Consider the following 20759-nt stretch of genomic DNA (forward strand, 5'->3'; position numbering starts at 1 on the left):
ATTTGGTGACTGCATATGTGTTAGATCCTCAGGTGAGGCAGGTTCTGAGTGACCTTTTCTTAATTTTTGATGGGGATTGCATTGAATCTGTAGATAACATTTAGCAAGATGGCCATCTTTACAATGTTGATCCTTCCAATCTATGACCATGGGAGATTTTTCCATCTTCTGAGATCTTCTTCAATTTCCTTCTTCAGAGTCTTGAAGTTCTTGTCATACAGATCCTTCACTTGCTTGGTTAGGGTTACTTCAAGGTATTTTATGGTGTTCGTGGAGGGTGTCGATTTCCTAGTTTCTTTCTCTGCCATTTATTCATTGCATAGAGGAAGGCACTTGATTTGTTTGAGTTCATTTTATAGCCAGCCAATTTACTGAAGTTGTTTATTAGTTGTAAAAGTTCTCTGGTGGAATTTTTGGGGTCACTTAAATATACTATCATATCATCTGCAAATAGTGATATTTTGACTTCTTCCTTTCCAATGTGAATCCCTTTAATCTATTTTTGTTTTCTAATTGCTCTGGCCAGGACTTACTTCCACTACTATATTGAATAGGTAGGAGGAGAGTGGGCAGCCTTGTCTAGTCCCTGATTTTAGTGGGATTGATTCAATTTTCTCACCATTTAGTTTGATGCTGGCTATTGGTTGCTGTATATTGCTTTTACTATATTAAAGTATGGGCCTTGGATTACTGATCTTTCCGAGACTTTTATCATGAAGGGGTGTTGAATTTTTCGAATGTTTTCTCAGCATCTAGTGAGAGGATCTTGTGGTTTTTTCTTTCAGTTTGTTTATATGGTGGATTACATTGATGGATTTCCATATGTTGAACCATCCCTGCATCCCGGAGATAAGTTATACATGGTCATGGTGGATGATTGTTTTGATGTGTTCTTGGATTTGGTTTGCAAGAATTTTATTGAGTATTTTTGCACCAATGTTAATTGAGAAATTAGTCTGAAGTTCTCTTTCTTTTTAGTGTTTTTGTGTGGTTTTACTATGAGCATAATTGTGACTTCGAAGAATGAATTGGCCATGATCATTTTTAAAGAGGAACTGTTGACAGCTGTTGTACCTGACTTACAGTACTATGCCAAAGGTTTAAAAATCATGAAAGTAATTGAAAGCTTCAAACTCCACATACTAACTTAGGTTTCAGGACCAGGTTACATCTTTATATATATTGAATATCTACAATTAGAAATAGATAATTATATATAGTATCACGAAAATTAGTAAATGAGGAACTTAGGACATAGACTTCATAACAACAGAGGTTGCATGTGTAAGAATTGAATGAGACCAAGCCAGCTAATAATTCCAGCATAGATAAAAGAAGAGTTCTCAGGATGATCTCACCCTAAGCTGGGGCTCTATTGATGGCTTTTGGTGGAGAGTCACTTGCTTTGGGGCAGTAGTCAATTGGTGCTGCACGTTGCCCATTCTCCAGTGGACAGTATTACCCTGTGTACACAGACATCACTAATTGTACTCAGTAGATTATAATTAAAATAGGACAGGAAATTAGGAGGGAGACTAGCTATGGGAGGTTCAGAGTGAATGATAGATAAATAGATAAATGCAATTTTAAAAAATTAATTTAAATTTTGCATTTTTGTTGCAAAGGAACTAAACAATTAAGAGTTTATATGATTGTTTTAGTTCTTCACTAATAATTCTGCAATTATTTTGAGTTGAGATAAAATGTACTTAAAGGTATACAGTGTCTCCAAGCAGTTTGGCTTCTTTTTATTTTTTAGCAATTAAATAAAAGAGGGGTCAATCTCACAATACAACAAGATATGCAAAAATAATTTCCATGAACTTGTCTGCCATTGAACTACATGCAAGTAAGAAAATTTCAAATATTCGAAAATCATTTATATGTATACCAGATTACTGTGTGCCATAAACAAATTTATCACAAAAAGAATTCCTTTGGTTTATGTGCTTCTTTGCTCTATTTCCTTTTTAATATGTTTTTATCTTTAGTCATGAGTGTTTATCCGAGTTTGGGTGTGTGCACATGAGTATATGTGCTATAGAGACCAGAACAGGAAGTAGGAACTGCTGGTGCTACAGTTAAAGGTGCTCATGAGCTGCTCCATTTGAACACTGATAAGTGAACTCAGGTCCTCTGAAGGATATATATATATATAAAACAAGCTATCTCTCTAGCTTGTTTAAACAAGCTAACCCTCTTCAATTACTTATTTGTGCACTGATATTTTTGAATGGGTGAGACAGTGTCTCATGTATACCAAGTTGTCACCTTGAACTTCAGATTCTTCTGCCACTTTCTCCCGTGCTGGCTTACAGGTGTAGAGCACTACTACCACACAGACACACACACTCAAACACACACCCACACATACTTACACATACACACTCAAACACACACACATATTCATACACATCTAAACTCACACACACTTACACACCCTCATACACACACCTAAACACACATATTTACACACACACACACTCACACACACATTTACACATATACACACTCACACACACACTCATACACACCTACACACATATTTACACACACACTCACACACAGACACACACACATACTAACACACATACACTCACACTCTCACACACACAGACTAACATACTCATACACATATAATCACATACCTACACACACTGGCACACACTCACACCCACACATTCAAACACACATACTCACACATTTATACACACACACTCACACACACATAGACACACATATTTAAACACACACATACACATGAACACACAGACACTCACATCTACACATACACACACTCATACACACATACACACACACACACTCACACACACAGTTTGTGAGATGTTAAAGGCTGAACCCAAGGGTTCATGAATGCTAGGTATTTGAGCTACCTCTCCAGCCCTACATTTTTGTTGTTGTTGCTGTTGTTTAATATGAGTAAAATTTTATTCATGGCCCTTTTAGGACTGGGAAAGAATTTGAAATACAAAGAAAAATATAAAAATCACAAATCTTAAGGTAGGAAAAAACCTGAAAAAAGCAGTCAGGAAGGAGATGGGGAACATCTTTAATTACAAGTCAGTAAGTTATGGTATAGGGCCAAACTTTTAGTACTTCAATAATATCCAAAGAAATTTGCCTTTACATAATGTCTATACAAAGAAGAAAGTTGTGCTGTGTGTGTGTGTGTGTGTGTGTGTGTGTGTGTGTGTGTGTGTAACACTCTCCCTGAGTTGTATTTCTTGTTTTCTGAGACAGGGTCGCCTACTAGCCTGAAGCTCACTAAGATTAGCTGACTAGCCAGCAAGCTCCATGGATCTGGCTGTCTCTGCCTTCTGAACACTGATGTAATAAAGTGGTTCCTTGTAGCCCGACCTTGCTACGTGTGAATTTTTCTGTCTTACACCCTTCTCTACATTTCTCTACCCATGAAGCCCCCTAACACTAGATAGGAGAGCGAAAAGGACGGAAGGGAAAGAGGATGAGATTGTCTTTAGACTACTTCTTGCTGGTTAGGAGCATTGCCTTCCATGGGGTAAGGTTGATCTTCATCTTCAGAAAATCTAATTCCTTCTTTCTACTTTGTGCACAAATACCATGAACAACAACAACCATCAAAAACAAACCAAAACCTAACAAACCACACTTCCTTTGGGGCCCTAGCATTTACATACCTTCCAAAAGTCTATAGAATTCCAAATGCCACAGAGAGCACATAAACTATCTGCCCCTGAAAAAATAATGCCTGTGCTGGAGCAAGAAGCAAATCATAGTCAAGTGCTGTGAACAATCTGCGCAGCCCTCTATATCCCACACCTGGAATGCAAACAAAAACATTCTCATAATTCTTCTGTGTATTTTAAAGAGACCAAATTCCAAAATTGTCACTGCAGTTCCCCATATTGGGTGAGTGACTCTTCCTCTCTATTGGTCAGGAAAGTAAAAGTGAAACAAAAGGAGACCAAACTCAACCGAAGCAGACTGCCTTTTATTCAAACAATGAAAGGCAGCAATCTCTCAGGAGAAGGAGAGCCTGTTTATTGAGACCCAGGGGCTGGGAAGTTTTACAGGACAGAAAAGAGAATTTTTAGGGTGGAGGGTTTCATCTGCAGATCTGCTACCCTGAGCCTCAACGCTATAAATACTAATGGACTTGGTGTGCTGACCTTGTGTGGAACTTCCTAGGTCCTAACAGCCTGCAGATGTTATCAGCCTGTCCACTCTCCTGTAGGGAGTTTCTAGCTACCCTGAAGCTTTTAGTTTGTGAACCTTTCAGGGCCCATAGTCCTATATTTTATATGGCAAGAATTTTATGGACTGAACCATCTTCCCAGCCTCAGAGAGATTCATTGTAAAAAGACAAGTTAAATCAAATCCTACTTCTTTTCAAGTTCTTCCTCTTCTCAGCTGGTCACCCTAAACATTAAGTAGAAGGCTGTCCACACTCTATCAGGTCCCACTTCAATCCCTCTAACCTTATCTCCCCAGATTTCTTGGTAATCTTTGGAAGTCTTTATGTCTTGACCTGAAGTCCTCTTTTCCAGTATCCTCATATAGAACACTATCTCTCTTTTTTTGAGAGATTTTGGCAAACATCGTAGTGTCAATAAAGTTTTATTAAACTCTCCATAAATTAGTACATTACCCAAGTCACACTCACTTATGTTTACTTCTCTTTAAAGTAATATTTGAAATATAAATACAGAGAACATCCTATAAAATGACGAAATGGTGTTTCTCTCAAGGAAGCACCTGTACTTACATTTTCATACTCACATTACAGTGCACCTACATATTGAATTATATTTATTTAACACATTTTGTTGAAATAAAAATTTCCTGAAGTCATGAGACTCTGGTCCCTCATAGTTGTTTTCTAAAAGAGACCCTTACATCAGGTGTAGGCTCTATAACTCCTGTTTGAAAAGAGAACTTGCCATCACATGCATGAGCTTACTTAAGAGACCTTCAGTAGTTTGCAACTCTCTTATTCTAAGCACCTTCTACAGACCTTTCTTGCCATAGGCTTGGTCCTACCTCTTATGCTATGCCTCCCTTTAAATCCTTCATATATTTGAAGAAAGGTACAAATCACTCCCCAGAAAATCCTATTGGTCCCTTTCAGTCATTATTGTATAGCAGTTTCTTCCTACTTTTAACATTCCTCCAGGGGTGAGAGGGACACTCGGTTGACTCAGAGGGAACACAGTTTAATGTTCTTGGGGCAGAAATTGGCAAGATCCTCAAGCTCTCAGAACTTAGACCTAGGTTTATAGGATGTATGGGCATGGTTATAAAACTTCCCCTGACCCATACTCCAGTTGATAACCCCAATACAAGTACAGTAGCTCTCTAACTTAGACTTCAATGTCTCTGGTTCTCTTTCTAGACTAAATAGGTGTGTGTGTGTGTGTGTGTGTGTGTGTGTGTGTGTGTGTGTGTGTGTGTCCATGCCGATTGTGTCTTCCCAGGAAAAAAAAAGCTCTGATATGACCTCCTCAGCTCATGGTGTTTCAGATTCATCATTAAGGAACTGAGAACTTAATCATCCAAAATGATAAAACGACCATCTTTTGCCCCACATCCCACCTCAGCTCCTGCAACAGAAATGCCCAGCACACCAGGGTTTGTTAGATCCAATATGTACAATCATCTCACCTACAACAACTACAAGCTGGGAGGAAAACCATGTACCAACAGCTGGATCAGGACATCTTCTAGCATTACAATTCGAAAGCCTCCAAAGCCACCAGATAAGCCGTGGATGCCCTACATGAGGAACAGTAGAAAGGTCTGGGACCAAGTAAAGGTTTCCAACCCTGACCTAAATTTGTGGGAGATTGGCAAGATTATTGGTGGCATGCAGTGAGATCACACTGATAAAAAGAGACAAGAATATTTAAACGACACGAAGCAGAAAAGATGGAGTACTATGCATCTATGAAGGCCTATCACAATTCCCCTGCCTACTTGTGTACATTAATGCAAAAAGTAGCACAGAAGCTGAATTAAAGGAAGAAAGTAAACAGAGACAGTATTACATGGAGAAAGGAGAGCCTTACATGAGCATTCAGCCTGCTGAGGATCCAGATGATTATGATGATGGCTTTTCAATAAAGCATACAGCCACTGCCCGTTTCCAGAGAAACCATCACCTCATCAGTGAGATCTTCAGTGAGAGTGTGGTACCTGATGTGCGGTCCATTGTCACAACAGCTAAAATGCAGGTCCTCAAGCAACAGGTCCAGCCATTATTGGTTCATCAGCAGAAACTAGAAGCCAAACTTCTTCAAATAGAGGAACGACACCAGGAAAAGCAGAGGAAATTCCTGGAAAGCACAGACTCCTTTAAAAATGAACTTGAAAGGTTTTGTGGTCTGAAGGTTGGAAGTAGACACAGAGAAGATTGCTGCTGAGATATCACAGACAGAGGAACAGGCCAGCAAAAGGCAGGAGGAGAGAGAGAAGGAGGAAAGAGAGCAAGCTGAGTCAAGGCAGCATAGCCCCGAGGAAGAGCAAGTGGCAAACCAAGCCAAGAAGTAAAAGGATGAGGAGAACATTCTGATGGAGACAGAGGAGACAGACCTTGAAGACAAGCAGAGAGCCAGCAGATGGTGAAGAAGGCCCGTCTACTCCTGAGGACAAGGAGAGTGGGCAGGAGAGCCTCAAAAGCATGAAAGTGGGAGGGACATTTGACAGTAACACCAACTCAGAGAGCAACATCTCGAGTAAAGGAGCGCCCACAGACCCAGGGCCAGAGGAAGAGAAGTAAATGTTGCCGTGTTTTATGTGGCCTAAAACTTTTTAAATAAAAAACAATGTGGTTTTTAGGTTTAAAAAGGAAAAAAATCTCTGATGTATCATTCACCAAATAATGTGGATTCAAATGACAAATGACATAAGTGGGTGCCTCTGTCTTTTTCTCCCACATGTTCTCTAGTCCATTAGTTTTACACTGCAGACTGTGTTCTTTAAATGAGGTCCTGATGTGAACAAATTGCCTCACTTTGAAAGTCAGCATTATCCCATGACCATCAGATTAGGCAAGTTGTCACCCCCAATGTGCAAATTGGACAAGTGACTCCACCTGCTTTACTCCGATTCCTCCTGTCCAAACAAAGATAATGATAACAATATCTACTTTATAGGGTCTTTGTGAGAATAAACATATGAACACCAATCAGTGTCCTTTTCAGCTTGTTCAAAGCCTTCTGTTCTGTGTGTGAACAGAGAGATAGAGATAGAGAGAGATAGAGTTGGGGGGGGCAGAGACAGAAAGACTATGACAGAAAGAGACACAGAGAAACAGATAGGAATAGAGAGAGAGAGAAGTAGATGATGATGTAGAAGAAAAAGAAGGAAGAGGAGGAGGAGGAGAAAAAGAAGAAGAAGAAGAAGAAGAAGAAGAAGAAGAAGAAGAAGAAGAAGAAGAAGAAGAAGAAGAAGAAGAAGAAGAAGAAGAAGAAGAAAAGAAGAAGAAGAAGAAGAAGAAGAAGAAGAAGAAGAAGAAGAAGAATAGAAATAGATAGATAGATAGATAGATAGATAGATAGATAGATAGATAGATAGATAGATGATAGATTATAGACAGGCAGATAGGCAAACAGGCAGATAAATATAGATACATAAATGCAATGATACATAGATAGAAGGATGAATCAATCCATGGATTGATGGATGGATGGATGGATGGATGGATGAACAGAGTAGAGCAGAGTTGTGCCCAGAATCCTGGGCAGAATCTAGGCTACATCTTACTTCCTAAGGTTTAGGTATAAAGAGAAAGAAATAAAGAATAAAAGCAAAATGAATTGGGTGACTTTCCACCTCAAAATAGCAGCCATGACTTACTATACAGACATTGGAGAAACGAAAGGCAGAAGCTATCTTTCAATGAAAGCACCCCAAATTTATCTTTGGACACTTTGCCATTAAACCAGGTCAAAAGCACCACACTCTTGAGTGTTTAGTTCCATTACCACTCACATTACAAGTTGTATCTTTCTTGACCACAAAGGCAGGATTTCTGAAGGGAAAACCATCACATCGGCAGAATACTATTGTCCCTAATGCCTTCTATGTGCATGACCTCAGGCTTGTAGAGTTCAGTAACATGAAGTTGCATGCTAAAGCATTTTTGTTCCTCACAACTGTTGTAGAAAAGCCCTCCCTGCCCCAGCTTATCATTAACCTCCTCAGTGTTGCTTTCATACCACACGAGGATTGCCACAGTACTTTCCCATGAAGTTACAACAGTCAGAGGTTGATGTGACGGGTTAGCGGAGGTGCTAGTTCTCTTCACGGAGCTGAGAATTTCACATTAACTCTGGTCAACTCTCTGCAGACAGAATCCTTCTCATGGCTTCCAAGCCAGCTTTGTGATGAAGCCCTGTAAATTGAATTAAGACACAGCTTTTCTAAGAACCAGCACTCCTGGGATAAGAAACAAGGAAAGGCTTTCCCCTTTGCCAAGAGATTCACAGCCTAGTGATGAGAAAAATACACTAGCATGCTCTCAGTGGGCTCCAGCTCCCTCAATTCCGATCCTGATTTTCACACTTGTCAGAGCAGCTGACACCGAAATTCTAGAACTATTTTTTTTTTTTTGTTTTAGAGTTTGCATTCTGTTGCTGTATGTTAATTGTTCAGAATGTGTTGTTCAATTGTGACAATTTCATACATGTATCAACATGAGTTTATTATGTCCAAATGCTACTACTTTAGCCTTCTTCCCTCACCCTCCCCTAATGCCCCTTTCCTCTTCCCAAAGAACATATTTCTACTTTTATTTTATTGCATTTTCCATTTATAAGAGAAAGCGTATGTTCTGTGTATGACTGAGTCTAGCTTCTCTAGTTTAACATGGCATGGCGGCCTTCACTTTTAACTGTGTTCCTGAGTAACAGCATGACCTCCGCAGACATGATTCTTTCATACTCTTGTCCTAAAATCCTGGCTGGACTTTATATCATGCACTAATGTTTTATCACAGCACATGGAGAGGGCTCGAAGCATGACTTAGTTTGTGAGGTGCTTGCCTTGCACACACAAGGACCTGAAATCAAGTCCCAGACCCAAATTTAAAAAGCCAGGAATGGGAGCACTCATTTATAATTCCCAAACTACAGAGGTGAAGATTGGTGGCTCTCTGATGGCCTGCACAACCACACAAGCCTCCTGGTTCCCAGTAAGGGACTCTGTCTCAAAACAAAGCAAAGAAAACTAAACAAAGAAGCAAATTAAAAACAAAATCTGAACTGAAGAAGCCCAATAGCTAAGATTGACCTCTGACAGCCACATGTACATACACATGTTACCCACACGTGGACATCATCAACACATAAACATCCACATAGAGATGTGTCCCCACATGCATACACACACACACACACACACACACACACACACACACACACAAACACACACACACAAGAACATCAAGAATGACGCATGCCATTTAATTGTTGCAGTGTTACACCATTGTTTGGACTTTTTAACTATGTCTTTGTGTTTGAGCATTTTGTCTTTGTTGTTTTGTTCAGATATTCCTAAATGGCTATACTAACTAAGGTCTCTCATTTATTCTCTGGGTACTTCAAGGAACTGCTCAAGTAAACACTTGCTAACCACATCCTAGCAGATAGCATCCTTCAGTCATTTCCTCTTTGCTACCTGGAAGAAACCAGTGCTTTAGTGTACTACCATCTGGCATTGAGCCATTTGAATCCCCACTATCTGTTCCTTCCTTATCCATTTATGTCAACCTCAGAAACCTGAATTTCAAGTCTCTTTTGTGTTGCTTTCTTTATTTAGACCTCCTTCTTCTGTCCCACGAATTTCACCATTGGCTTTGATATTGCAGATACTGTCTAATGCCATCCATTCCATGAACACTTCCTTATAACTAGTTCTTGAACTTAATCCATTCTCAAGATCGACTCCTTGGGTCTGAAATAACCCATTCCTGGACTTATGCAAACGTTATGTGGTCCTCCCATAACAAAGCCAAGCTTTGACCATAGGTATGTGCGGGCACCTGTTTGACTATCTGGGGACATTTTCATCTCATGTAACTTTATTTGTTTTTCTCTGTTTCTAACACAGTTTCTGTACATAATATACTTCTTTCCTGAGAGAGAGAGCGAGAGAGAGAGAAAGAGAAAGAGGGAGAAAGAGAGGAAGAGAGAGAGAGAGAGGGAGAGAGAGAGAGAGAGCGAGAGAGAGAGAGAGAGAGAGAGAGAGAGAGAGAGAGAGAGAGAGAGAGAGAGAGAGGAGAGAATCTGTGTATGTAGATATATTTGTACTTGAAATTCAGATACCTTCAGAGGCCAGAAGTGGGTTTCCCCTGGAACTAGATTATAAGTAGTTGTGAGCCAACTGACCTAGGTGTGGGAACCTAACTCAGGTCCTCTGTAAGAACATTAAGCTCTCTTAGCCCTTAGCCATCCCTCTAGCACACATAATACATTTCTTTATCTAATAAATAAATACAAATTTTGTTCATTAGTTTCCAGATCATAAGCTGTTTCAAGTCTGGGAATACATATCTATATTAATCATCTTTATAATCAGCTCCCCAACAATGTACCTGAGATAGAATCATACTTAACACATTCTGGCTGACTGGAGACAAAGACCCCAAACCAAGACCCACAGAAAATGTAAAGCCCCCATTACCCTTTCTGTGTCCTTTTATAAAATTATTAAGAAGAGTAGTTTCAATAATAGAATTTTAAATATCAGTGCTTACTATGCCGTTTAATGAAAAATCATCTAAAAAGTAAAAAAAAAAAGTCTCCATAAAAACTTTCTTGATTTTATTTTGGTTTGTGTTTTTTCATAATAAAAATAGAAGCCTTGCGGTATATGCTTTCAAGCTAAGGGAAATGTCTGGGGCATTTTTTTGTTTTGCCTTTTTGAGATGCCCTGGATACCCTTCTTTTCATAAGCATCTCAGCTTACAGTATTCATTTTTGAAGATAATACAATGGTCACTTTCACACACAAAAAGAGAAAAAAAATGAATAAGATAGGAAAAGGGAAGGAATGTGGGAGTTGAAAAGTTGTATTTCTTGTAGGTTTTAAAGGTTTCTTACTTCATCTCAAACAACCAAACAAGGTGCCAGTCAGTCATTCTCTCCCATTCTCCCCTTTCCTTCTTGATACTGAATTTTCCTAGGCTAAATATTTATGCTTAGAAAAAGAATCAATTCTATCCCTTTTATTGCAAAATTACGTACAACAAATTGCAGCTGTAACCCAGTTCACAAGGTATGATGTAGGTGGCTGTGATTTACTATCTCGTTCACAATCTGCTGCTAACTGACCTTCTTGAAAACAACTCACTCCCTTGTCTAAGTGATATCATGGTGTTTGTTTTCAACCTGTCTAAAATCATACTATGGACATGTGTGTTTGAAGAATTATATTTTAATTCATTTTCATGCAGTGCCTTTGATGGGCATTTGCATTAACACAATTCAAGTATGCCTCTCTGGGTGGGGGGGGGGCTGGTATCTATTCAGATCAGAAATCACCTGCATATAATCTCAGATGGTGGTCAAAAACTGTACAAAGAAGTAAGAATGGGACTTCTTAATATCACACAGCCCTGCTGCTCATCAGCGAGGCCCTTTCTGTTCCAATGCTTTTGTCATGGATATGAAAGTCATTATGTAGTTTAGAAAACAGAAGATGAAGCGAAAGAGGAGGCTTGTGGATCTAGGATGCATTAATATTCCACCAGCATCAAAGATATTTCCCTGGAGGGGCTCCTCCAGGCCACACTGTTATTACAGTGCCTATCCATTATCTTGTGCTGTTCTTAGTATTAAGACAATAATGGGGAGAATAGGATTATGTGCAGATGATAGGAAATATGAAGGCAATTCAGCAAGATAGGAAATGAATGGAGACATGATTCTTTCATCAGAGAGCCAGGGTTGGTTTAGCATAGGGTAAGAGAGAAGATAAATGAAGCCGAATGAAATCTTCACAGGTTAGCAGGGTTAAAATGAGTGTTTTTATATAATCCTATGAGTTTAACCTTCTTGATAGAAAATGCCGTGGCATCTTTCTTTAACATCTGGGTCGGTGTGCCTTAGGAGAGGATCTGGTTTTGTTCTAAAAATTTCACTTCTTGGAAAGAGCTGTCCAGAGTTTACATGGTCAAAAAGGTGGCCCTGAGGAGTAGGGTAACCTTTTAATTCACTCCCATCTCTGAGACATTGAAGCTACTATTTAAGAAACCATAGTAAAAATAGAAAAAAAAAAATCTCCCAAGTCTCCTAGTCCCAAGCCTTGCCAAACATGCCCAGCAACCCAATGTGTAAAAACACAGGCATTGCAGACAGGGGGTGGGGGGGCTCTGTTATGGAAAGCATTTCTTCTGGCCCAGAGTCTCCTTTTCTTTTGACACTAACATTCCTGGTTTACAAGCATCCTCAGATACACTCATCCAGACAGAGAAAAAAGCAAAGCCCCAGCGCTTGCAACAGATCACTTCTATTGGATGCTCAAGGCTAGTGGGACTCAAAGCCTGGCATTTCGTACCAATGGTGGGGGAACAAAAGGGGCAGATTGTGTTATTTGCAGGCTGGGCACTGGCATAAACAAAGGTTTCTGTTTATATAGAAAAAAGAATGTTTAATTAAATGAAAGTACACTCATCCGAAGACAATATGACAGGGCCAGAGAGGGCATATTCTGTGTTCACACAGTCTGCTTACTCTTCAAACACTGCTTTTGATCCTGATTTAAATTGGATAGAAATTCAACCAAACTGAGATCAACAATATAATAACATCGTCTAACTCAGAGAGTTACCAAAGGGAATTGAAGAGAAGGTATTAGAGAAAATCAGGGTGTAGATACACTAGCTCGTAAGCTTGTCTAAGAATGTAAAAGCTCTGGGTATCTAAGCTGCATAAGAAATATAGATTAACATATCCTGCATGGGACTGAACCACTGGGAAGGCAACTTAGCTTTGCATCCAATCGCTTGGGACTTGACTGTGAACTGGTTTAAGAATAGAAAGCATGAGTGTGGGTGTGGATGTGTACACAGACAGGCACACATACACACGCACATACTTTAAAATACACTAAATATAAACTAAGCAAGAAGAACCGATGGAAGAGATGAATAAAAACAAAGCAAAAAGAACCAAAGGAAAAGATATGTGGATTTTTATCCAAAGCATGGACCTGTTATCTCTATAAGAAAAAAGAAGCACAGATAAAGAGCATATGTAATCAAGGCCTTGGCCAGTGTTTAGAGTTTTTCTTTCCCCTCCCCCAGCCCTTTCTGGGCTCCTTGGCTGCCTCTTCTCTGCTTTAAAAATGGCTCCATACTGCTCTCTGCTGCTGGTTAGACAATTTCTATTCAGAAAACTCTGAGCAATTCCTGTGTATCAGGATTTTATCAGACTTCACAGCCAGCTCAGTTCTCTTCTTTTTTTTTATTATTATTTATTTTTTCTTGTGTGTGTGTGTGTGTGTGTGTGTGTGTGTGTGTGTATTTTTAACATTCCAGATTTTATTCCCCTCCTGGTCCACCCTACAACTATTCCACATCTCATACCTCCTCCCTGCCCCCACCCCTGTATTCATGAGGGTGCCCTCACCCCACTCAGCTCAGCTCACATGACCTGTAAACTCCCTGTCTCTTGAGGGTTAGGTGCATCTTCTCTGACTGGACCTAGATCCACCAGTCCTCTGCCGCATATGTTTTGGGGGCCTTAAATCAGCTGGTGTATGCTGCCTGGTTGGTGATCCAGTGTCTGAGAAATCTCAGGGGTCCAGGTGAGTTGAGACTGTTGGTCTTCTTACAGGGTTGCTTTCCTCCTAAGCTTCTTCCAGATCTCCCCTAACTCAACCCCAGGAGTCAGCAGCTTCTGTCCATTGGTTGGGTATAAATATGTGCATCTGACTCTTTCAGATGCTTGTTGGGTCATTCGTGGGGGCAGTCATGATAGCTTCCTGTTTTTGAGCACTCCATAGCCTCAGTAATAGTGTCAGGACAGCTCTCTTCTGACTCAAAAATGACAGGCACTGCATCCTCAGTATAGAAGTGCTAAATCCAGAATCCTGGCTTTTTTTTTCTTTCAGGTTCTCTGGAGTCTAGCTCTTATGAAAACTAATTCAAGCCACAGACATTATACATAGATTTTTTTTTCCTCTTAAGGAAATGATGTATTTTTGAGAATAGTACTGTGGACTCAGAAAGTTGAATGGGTAAAAAAAAGACATTTTGGAGATACATGTGGAGAAGCATTCACAGAATTGTTTGATAGCCACATCACAAAGACTTCAGTTTTCACTTAGCAAATCAAGAAAACACAACATACAAGATAAAGCCAACCATAAAGTATGTACTACACTTATGCATAACATATTTGAATCCTATTCAACCAACTGCATATCAAGGAATAGTCTTAATTTAGGAAGAAAATTTGCTTCAGGTAAGACATACTTCAAGTATTAAATTATTCAAAATATGTTTCCTTGAAGCCAAATGAATTGAGAAAGCATAATTATCTCTTTATTTATTTTAATATAAGACACCTGAATGTTAAGATTTTTAACTCAATCTGTTTTATTTTATGAAGCTAATAAATATAAAAAACAAAAAAATGGTTACATAACCTATGAAAACCATGTGAAAAGAAAGATGATTGTGGTATACTTGCAGTTGCAAATCTGAATGTGTGGCATGTGACTCCATGACTAACATCATGTGAACATACATGATCAACTGTGTGACTCTGTGCAGCAGACAGGGCTCCTTACAGACTACTTCATTACGTTGAACTAAACCTTCTAAGCCCACTCACAAGAAACTGAAATGAAGAAAATGGGAAATGATATGTGTGTGTGGTGGGACTTTTGCCTTGAAATTCACAGGTAGTAGGGGAAAGACTGTTGTGTAGACATCAGGACAGAGTCCTGCTCAGGGCATGTTAAAAATTTTGAGACTGATAGCCACATTCACATACAGAAAGGGGACTAAGAAAATGTTTAAGTCTCAAACCTTATGGCTCTCCACAATGCCCTAAGAATGCTCTGCATTTGGGAAAATAAAAATGGCTAAACTAAGGAAGAAAATTACTGGCATGGAATGAGATTGGTCAGACAGATGCTTCCAATGTAGGCTTGGAAGTTCCTACCAATGACAGCACTCTTTTATGAGGTCAGAGGTGGGACAGAAGAGCAGCATGGATCAGTAGGATATAAACAGACATATATCAGAAACTAGAGTCATATTTTTTGTTGAAAATGCTTTTATTCTTGTTTCCAGACGTTGTGACACATCTTACCAGAAATGTTTTTTAACCAAAATTGGCCAGGTAACCTCCTAAAGGAAGAATATAAGCATTATGCTTCTAGGTGTTCAGGGCTTCAAATCATACATATATGTATGTATATATATTGGAACTAGCTTATGAGGTAAGAGTACAATAGATCCTCCATTCTGTTGGAGGGAGGAAGGCAGAAAGGAAGAGAGAGAGACCGAGAGACAGGAGAAACTATTTTTGTTTTCTAAGCACTGAGTGGTTTTGCTCAATGGCCATATATTGGAAGACCTGTTCTGTTCCAGGTGAGGCTCATGAATAATGCACTGGTGCTGTCCACAAGGAGTTTTCAGTCAAACATGGGGAGCACATCCGTAAATAAATAATGCCAGTCTTGGCAGTGTGAGACAGGAAGACCAGGCAGAGCATCTTCTCTGTCCGGAGGGCTGAAGAATCAGCTTCCAAAGCAGGATGCTATCTCATAAATGCAATGTTGCCAAGCAAATACAAAAGCAGGTTATTAGAGGGAAGAAAGCAGCATATTAAAATAAAACAGGCATAAAATGCCTCCTCACTGCTGTAGCAACCCCAGACCTAGTACAATGATATTGGTGCTTTTGGGAATGGCTCAGATCCTTAGACTTGGGTCTACACTTCAATGGCTTTAAACACATTTCTTCAGGCATTAATAGTAGAGCAAAATTTGATTATTAATCTCTAGAACAGAATAAGTGACTTCTTAAATGCTCTATACTTATTAATTTCACTCTCAGATATCTCAAGGCATAGATAACTCCATACACCAAGATCATTGTTTAGAATGTTTCTGAGTTAATATCTCTTAAGGACTTAACTATAACTAAGATATAAGAAAATACAAATACTTAACTGAGAAGATGTCTCAGTGGGTTTAGCTCTTACTGATGAAACAGGAGAACCCAAGTTCTGGTCCCCAAACACAAGTAAATGCTGGATGGATGTGGCTACCCACCTGAAGTCCCTGTGCTCCTAATGCAAAGACAGAACCTCCCACAAGCAGGCTAGTATACTAAAAGAATTGGCAACTTCTACATTAAAGTAAAGACTCCACTTCAATATATGTGTGGCTATAACTGTACAAACACACACACACACACACACACACACACACACAGAGTAACTAAACATAAGGTCTAGCAAACCATTGAATAACAACTCTGAAAAGCATGCAAATTCTCTTAAAAGAAGCTCTTATTTTTAATAACTTATATGAAGCTCCATTATCTTGATTTTGCCTCCCCAACACCCCAAGAACACACATACATTAAAAGAAAGCTAACTTCCATAGCCTAGACAAAGAAAATTGTTTTCCTTTAAGTAGTCATGAGTATCAAAAAACTGAATTTATACAATTTGGGTATCTTGACAAAAATAACAAAAGAATGTTCACAATTGTTTTTATAAGTTATAGTCATATGGGATCATGTAATCCATGTATGGACCAGCTTCAGTCACACATGGCAGGAAGTCTGCAACTTAAGTGATGGTTCTCCCTGCATGAATCTGTAAGTACGTCCTTCACATGGACTTGTTGGAGGGGCAACCACAGGCTCCTCACAGGGCCATTCCACCTAATTTCCTAAGAAAGCTTTATGCAATGGTCTAAGTCAACTTTGTAGTAGAAATAAAAAAAAAAAAACACTCTGTCACCAAAAGGATAAAATAAAACGTAAAATAATCAGATGTCCAAACATTTCTGAACTATTTACTACAGCAGAAGATTTAGTAGCAAGGCACAGGGGTTAAAATAAATAAAATGAAAGCACAGAAGGCATAGGCCACAGGTGTCATGGTGTCCCTGTAGATTTTGCAAAACATCACATAGAACTATCCAGTTAAGATCAGAATTTATGCCAGATATGCTCAGGAAACCTAACTTCTAACAGCCTACAAATAATGAGTGTGTTTGGTCAATAAACTATGTTTTTAAGTACGTGAGTACATATGCGTAAGCGAGTCCATACACTGTCCATACAGCATGGTTAGCAGCACTTGAAGCCACACACCACAGAGGAGACTGGTGTTCTATCTGAAGTAATATTACAGGAGGGGATTTCTCTGGTTTGAAAGGAATTCTTAATTGCTTCTTGAAAGCAAAGCTTGCAGTATTTGAACCTGCAGACACCAATCTTAAAGAATGTATTTCCTTCACTAGCTTTAGAGCCCAGATCCGCCAGAGAAATATATATATATATATATAACTTTACATTAATATTCATTACATTTGAGTAGGTAAATGTTAAGTGTATGGCATTCTAGTGTTTTTCTTTTTAAAAAGCATTATTTTTTATTTAAAGAATGTCCATAATATCAGTTGTCACAGTTTTCCTCTCAGGTATGTAATAACAGTTGCTGACAGACATAATCAAACATGGACAGACTTTGTATGTAAAAAAAAAAAAAAAAAACAAAACAATTTTAACCTGAGCACAGGCATAGCATCCAATGAATTATTTTAAATCATTCATACTTTTCAAAGTCAAAATCTCTAAAATACCCAGATGAATACGACACCTGAATGGAAAATAACTTAGGACAAATTGGAAACAATTAATTTCTTCTATAATTACCAGTTCATGGTCTAATATGATTCTGAGACATTGTTGGACAGCTGTCTTCCTCATGACTTTTTGTAGCCCATGAGAATGATATATATTGTGGCTCCATTCTGACTCATGGGCCAAGGGTGTCCAAACATGACACAGAAAGCTACTGAAATCACAGGTTGCCAAGCAATGAGCATTCTCTGCTTACACATTAATGAGCACAACGTCACCAGTCCAAGTCAATAGAAAACCTGTTTTATGGAAAACTACTTTTCTATTGATCAGGAGGTTATAACCTTTACATGCTCTTTTGATTTAACCAAGTATTCCTTCCGTTTTATTTCTACACTGAAAAGAAAAGGCCTTGTAAATGAAATTACAAGCCTTGAAATCCCCTAAGATCCCTCCATTCCATTTTACAACATTGAGTATATGGGCTTTTGTTTCTTGCTTTTTCCCTGTCTTTATCTAAGTATTTTTAAATTTTTCCTTCTTTTTTTTAAAGCCATACCCCACATTTAAATACTCTCTCTTTTAAAACTATTAATGTACTGTCTCTGTGCCACCTCTGAAGTCCCTCATTCCCAACTACTTTTTTTTGGCACATATTTGGCTTGTTTGCTACCCTCACTCCATGTGGAAAGATCTGACCATCGAAAAGAAGCATTTCTTAACTTCCACCCAGTCAGCTTTTCTACAGACATGTCAATGACTGAAGGCAAGGGTTGCTGAGGGGGCTCCTGAGTCAGCAGAACCTCTAAGATGAATCTGCTATGGAAATGTCAAATGTAGAAAGCAGGATAAGCAGAAGCCAATGCTCCAAAGACAACACCAGAGCACATCTCCCGATTCCAAGAGCATAGGCCACTCCGTCTCAATGCGGATATCTTATTTAGAATCATTCATTTCTAATTCCTATATTATTTTATTAGATCTTGCTCTACCTGAATCCAGCATAAGTATTGAAGTTGACATATTTGAAACTGTTCGACTACAGTGTGCATTAATTTTATTTCAGTTCAAGACTCTTGCATATGTTTGAACAGAATGTTCAGAAAATAGAACATTGGTTTAAGTGAGATCTTCCTAAAAGTGCTTTGTCTGTTCAGTGTTGAGATAATATGTCACAAACTTCATTTTATTCATGATAAATTAAATATAGTGTATTTCTTCCAGGGGATTATAACAAGGACTTTTTATTTATCTTCGTTATTTTAGTCATGATGCTATTGAAAAAACTGCTATGATTCTTGTAATGAGTCCATGAAGAAATATGATAAAAGATTTAATATTCACACTAATCTCCCTGTTCTACATATACAGCTTGGAAATGAAGTGGCCTCTCAAAATGTTCATGGAATTGAAGGTTTAACTTAAGAAGCAAACAGATCACAGAGGTGGAACATTTGGTTGGTGATTGGACCATGAGGGTTCTGACTTCATCAGTAGATCCAAAATCCACATGGATTGTTTCCAAATGGTGGAATTGTGAACCTGGTTGCAAGAAGAGGTCACATGATATTATCTCCCTTCCTGCTTCTTGGCCACAATGTAATGAGCAACTCTGTTCCTTTATTTCATGTACCAAAATGTTCTGCTTTACTACAGAAAACAAAACATCAGCCAACCATGGACTAAAACCTTGAAACTGCGAACCAAATAACTCCATCCTTCTTAAATTGGCACCTGGGGTATCTTATCACAGTGGTAGATGTCTGACTATTGTTTCTAATGATGACATCAAAGAAAGCTCTAGGTACATAAATGACTTTAGGAGTTGTAATGGATCCTGAAATGCACTGGAGATGATGATGATGTATTCATTGAATAATAGTTTAACACTAGCATTGTTTTAACGATTGTAAGTACATAACTCAATGCAGTATTACCATGTACCTTATCAAGTTAAATTTTACTATTCCTATGTTAATTAAAGCTCAGTGAGGTTAATTGCTGTGCATAAGTCAGGATGAGCAGTAATAATGGACCAAGAATACTACTTTTGGTGACACTTTCTGATAATATCTACTGTGACAAAATATTGTCTAGGTTAGAGTCAACTTAAACATTCTTGTCTTGACATTTAATTTTAGAATCCACGTGTTGGACTTGATTACTCATGATACATAGGTCCTGCAAAATTTGTCTCCCAAATAGCACAGTGAGAACAGGGAGCACTATACCCACCACTCAAGAGATGGGAATATTTTGGCAGTGCTTTACCTACCAGATATGATGCTTAATTCCACCAACTTGACAGCATCTGGAAACACCAAAGAAAATGCCACTGGAGATATCTCTGAGGGCTTGAAATGGATACATACACCTTACATGCAGGCAGTACCATTCTGTGGAATGGATTCCTAGACTGAATATAAAGGAGAAACAAGATGAGCTCAGGCACTCCCCACTCTCACTTTGTGGTCTTTGGGGGCACCATAAACACACACATCCCCTGTGCCAGCTGTCATACAATCTATCCTCATGGCCTGCATCTCCTGGAGCTGTAATTCTTCCTTGCTTCTGTTGGATATTTTATTACAGGTAGCAAAAGATGCAGTTTGTGAGAACTCAGTAAACTGAGAAGAGCTTTATCCATGCCCTCTGCTTCAATTCCTGCCTTGGCTTCCTTTGGACTGTAACCTGCAGGACACATTAACCCTTGCCTCCCCCAAGTGTTTTGTCTCAGCAATGGAACACAAACTAAGCACATAATGTCATCTCTCTACTTGCAAGCAACCACACAGTTTTCATGGACACATTTAGTAACTATTTGAGGACTATTTGTTCATTCACTTACTTATTTTTATGCTTTTATTTATTTGAGGCAGTTTCTCTATATATCTATGGCTGTCCTGGAACTCACTCAGTAAACCAT

At 38.8% G+C, this 20759-nt stretch overlaps 1 pseudogene across 1 annotated transcript; it reads left to right on the plus strand.

Annotated features, from left to right (window-relative positions):
- The first annotated feature begins 5557 nt into the window (after nt 1-5557).
- Nucleotides 5558-6775, plus strand: LOC308420100 (SWI/SNF-related matrix-associated actin-dependent regulator of chromatin subfamily E member 1-like; annotated as a pseudogene). The gene has a single exon. The product of its transcript is annotated as an SWI/SNF-related matrix-associated actin-dependent regulator of chromatin subfamily E member 1-like (transcript).
- Nucleotides 6776-20759: the final 13984 nt, after the last annotated feature.

The sequence above is a fragment of the Micromys minutus genome (assembly GCF_963924665.1).
Source record: "Micromys minutus genome assembly, chromosome: 4".
NCBI classification, from domain to species: Eukaryota; Metazoa; Chordata; class Mammalia; order Rodentia; family Muridae; genus Micromys; species Micromys minutus.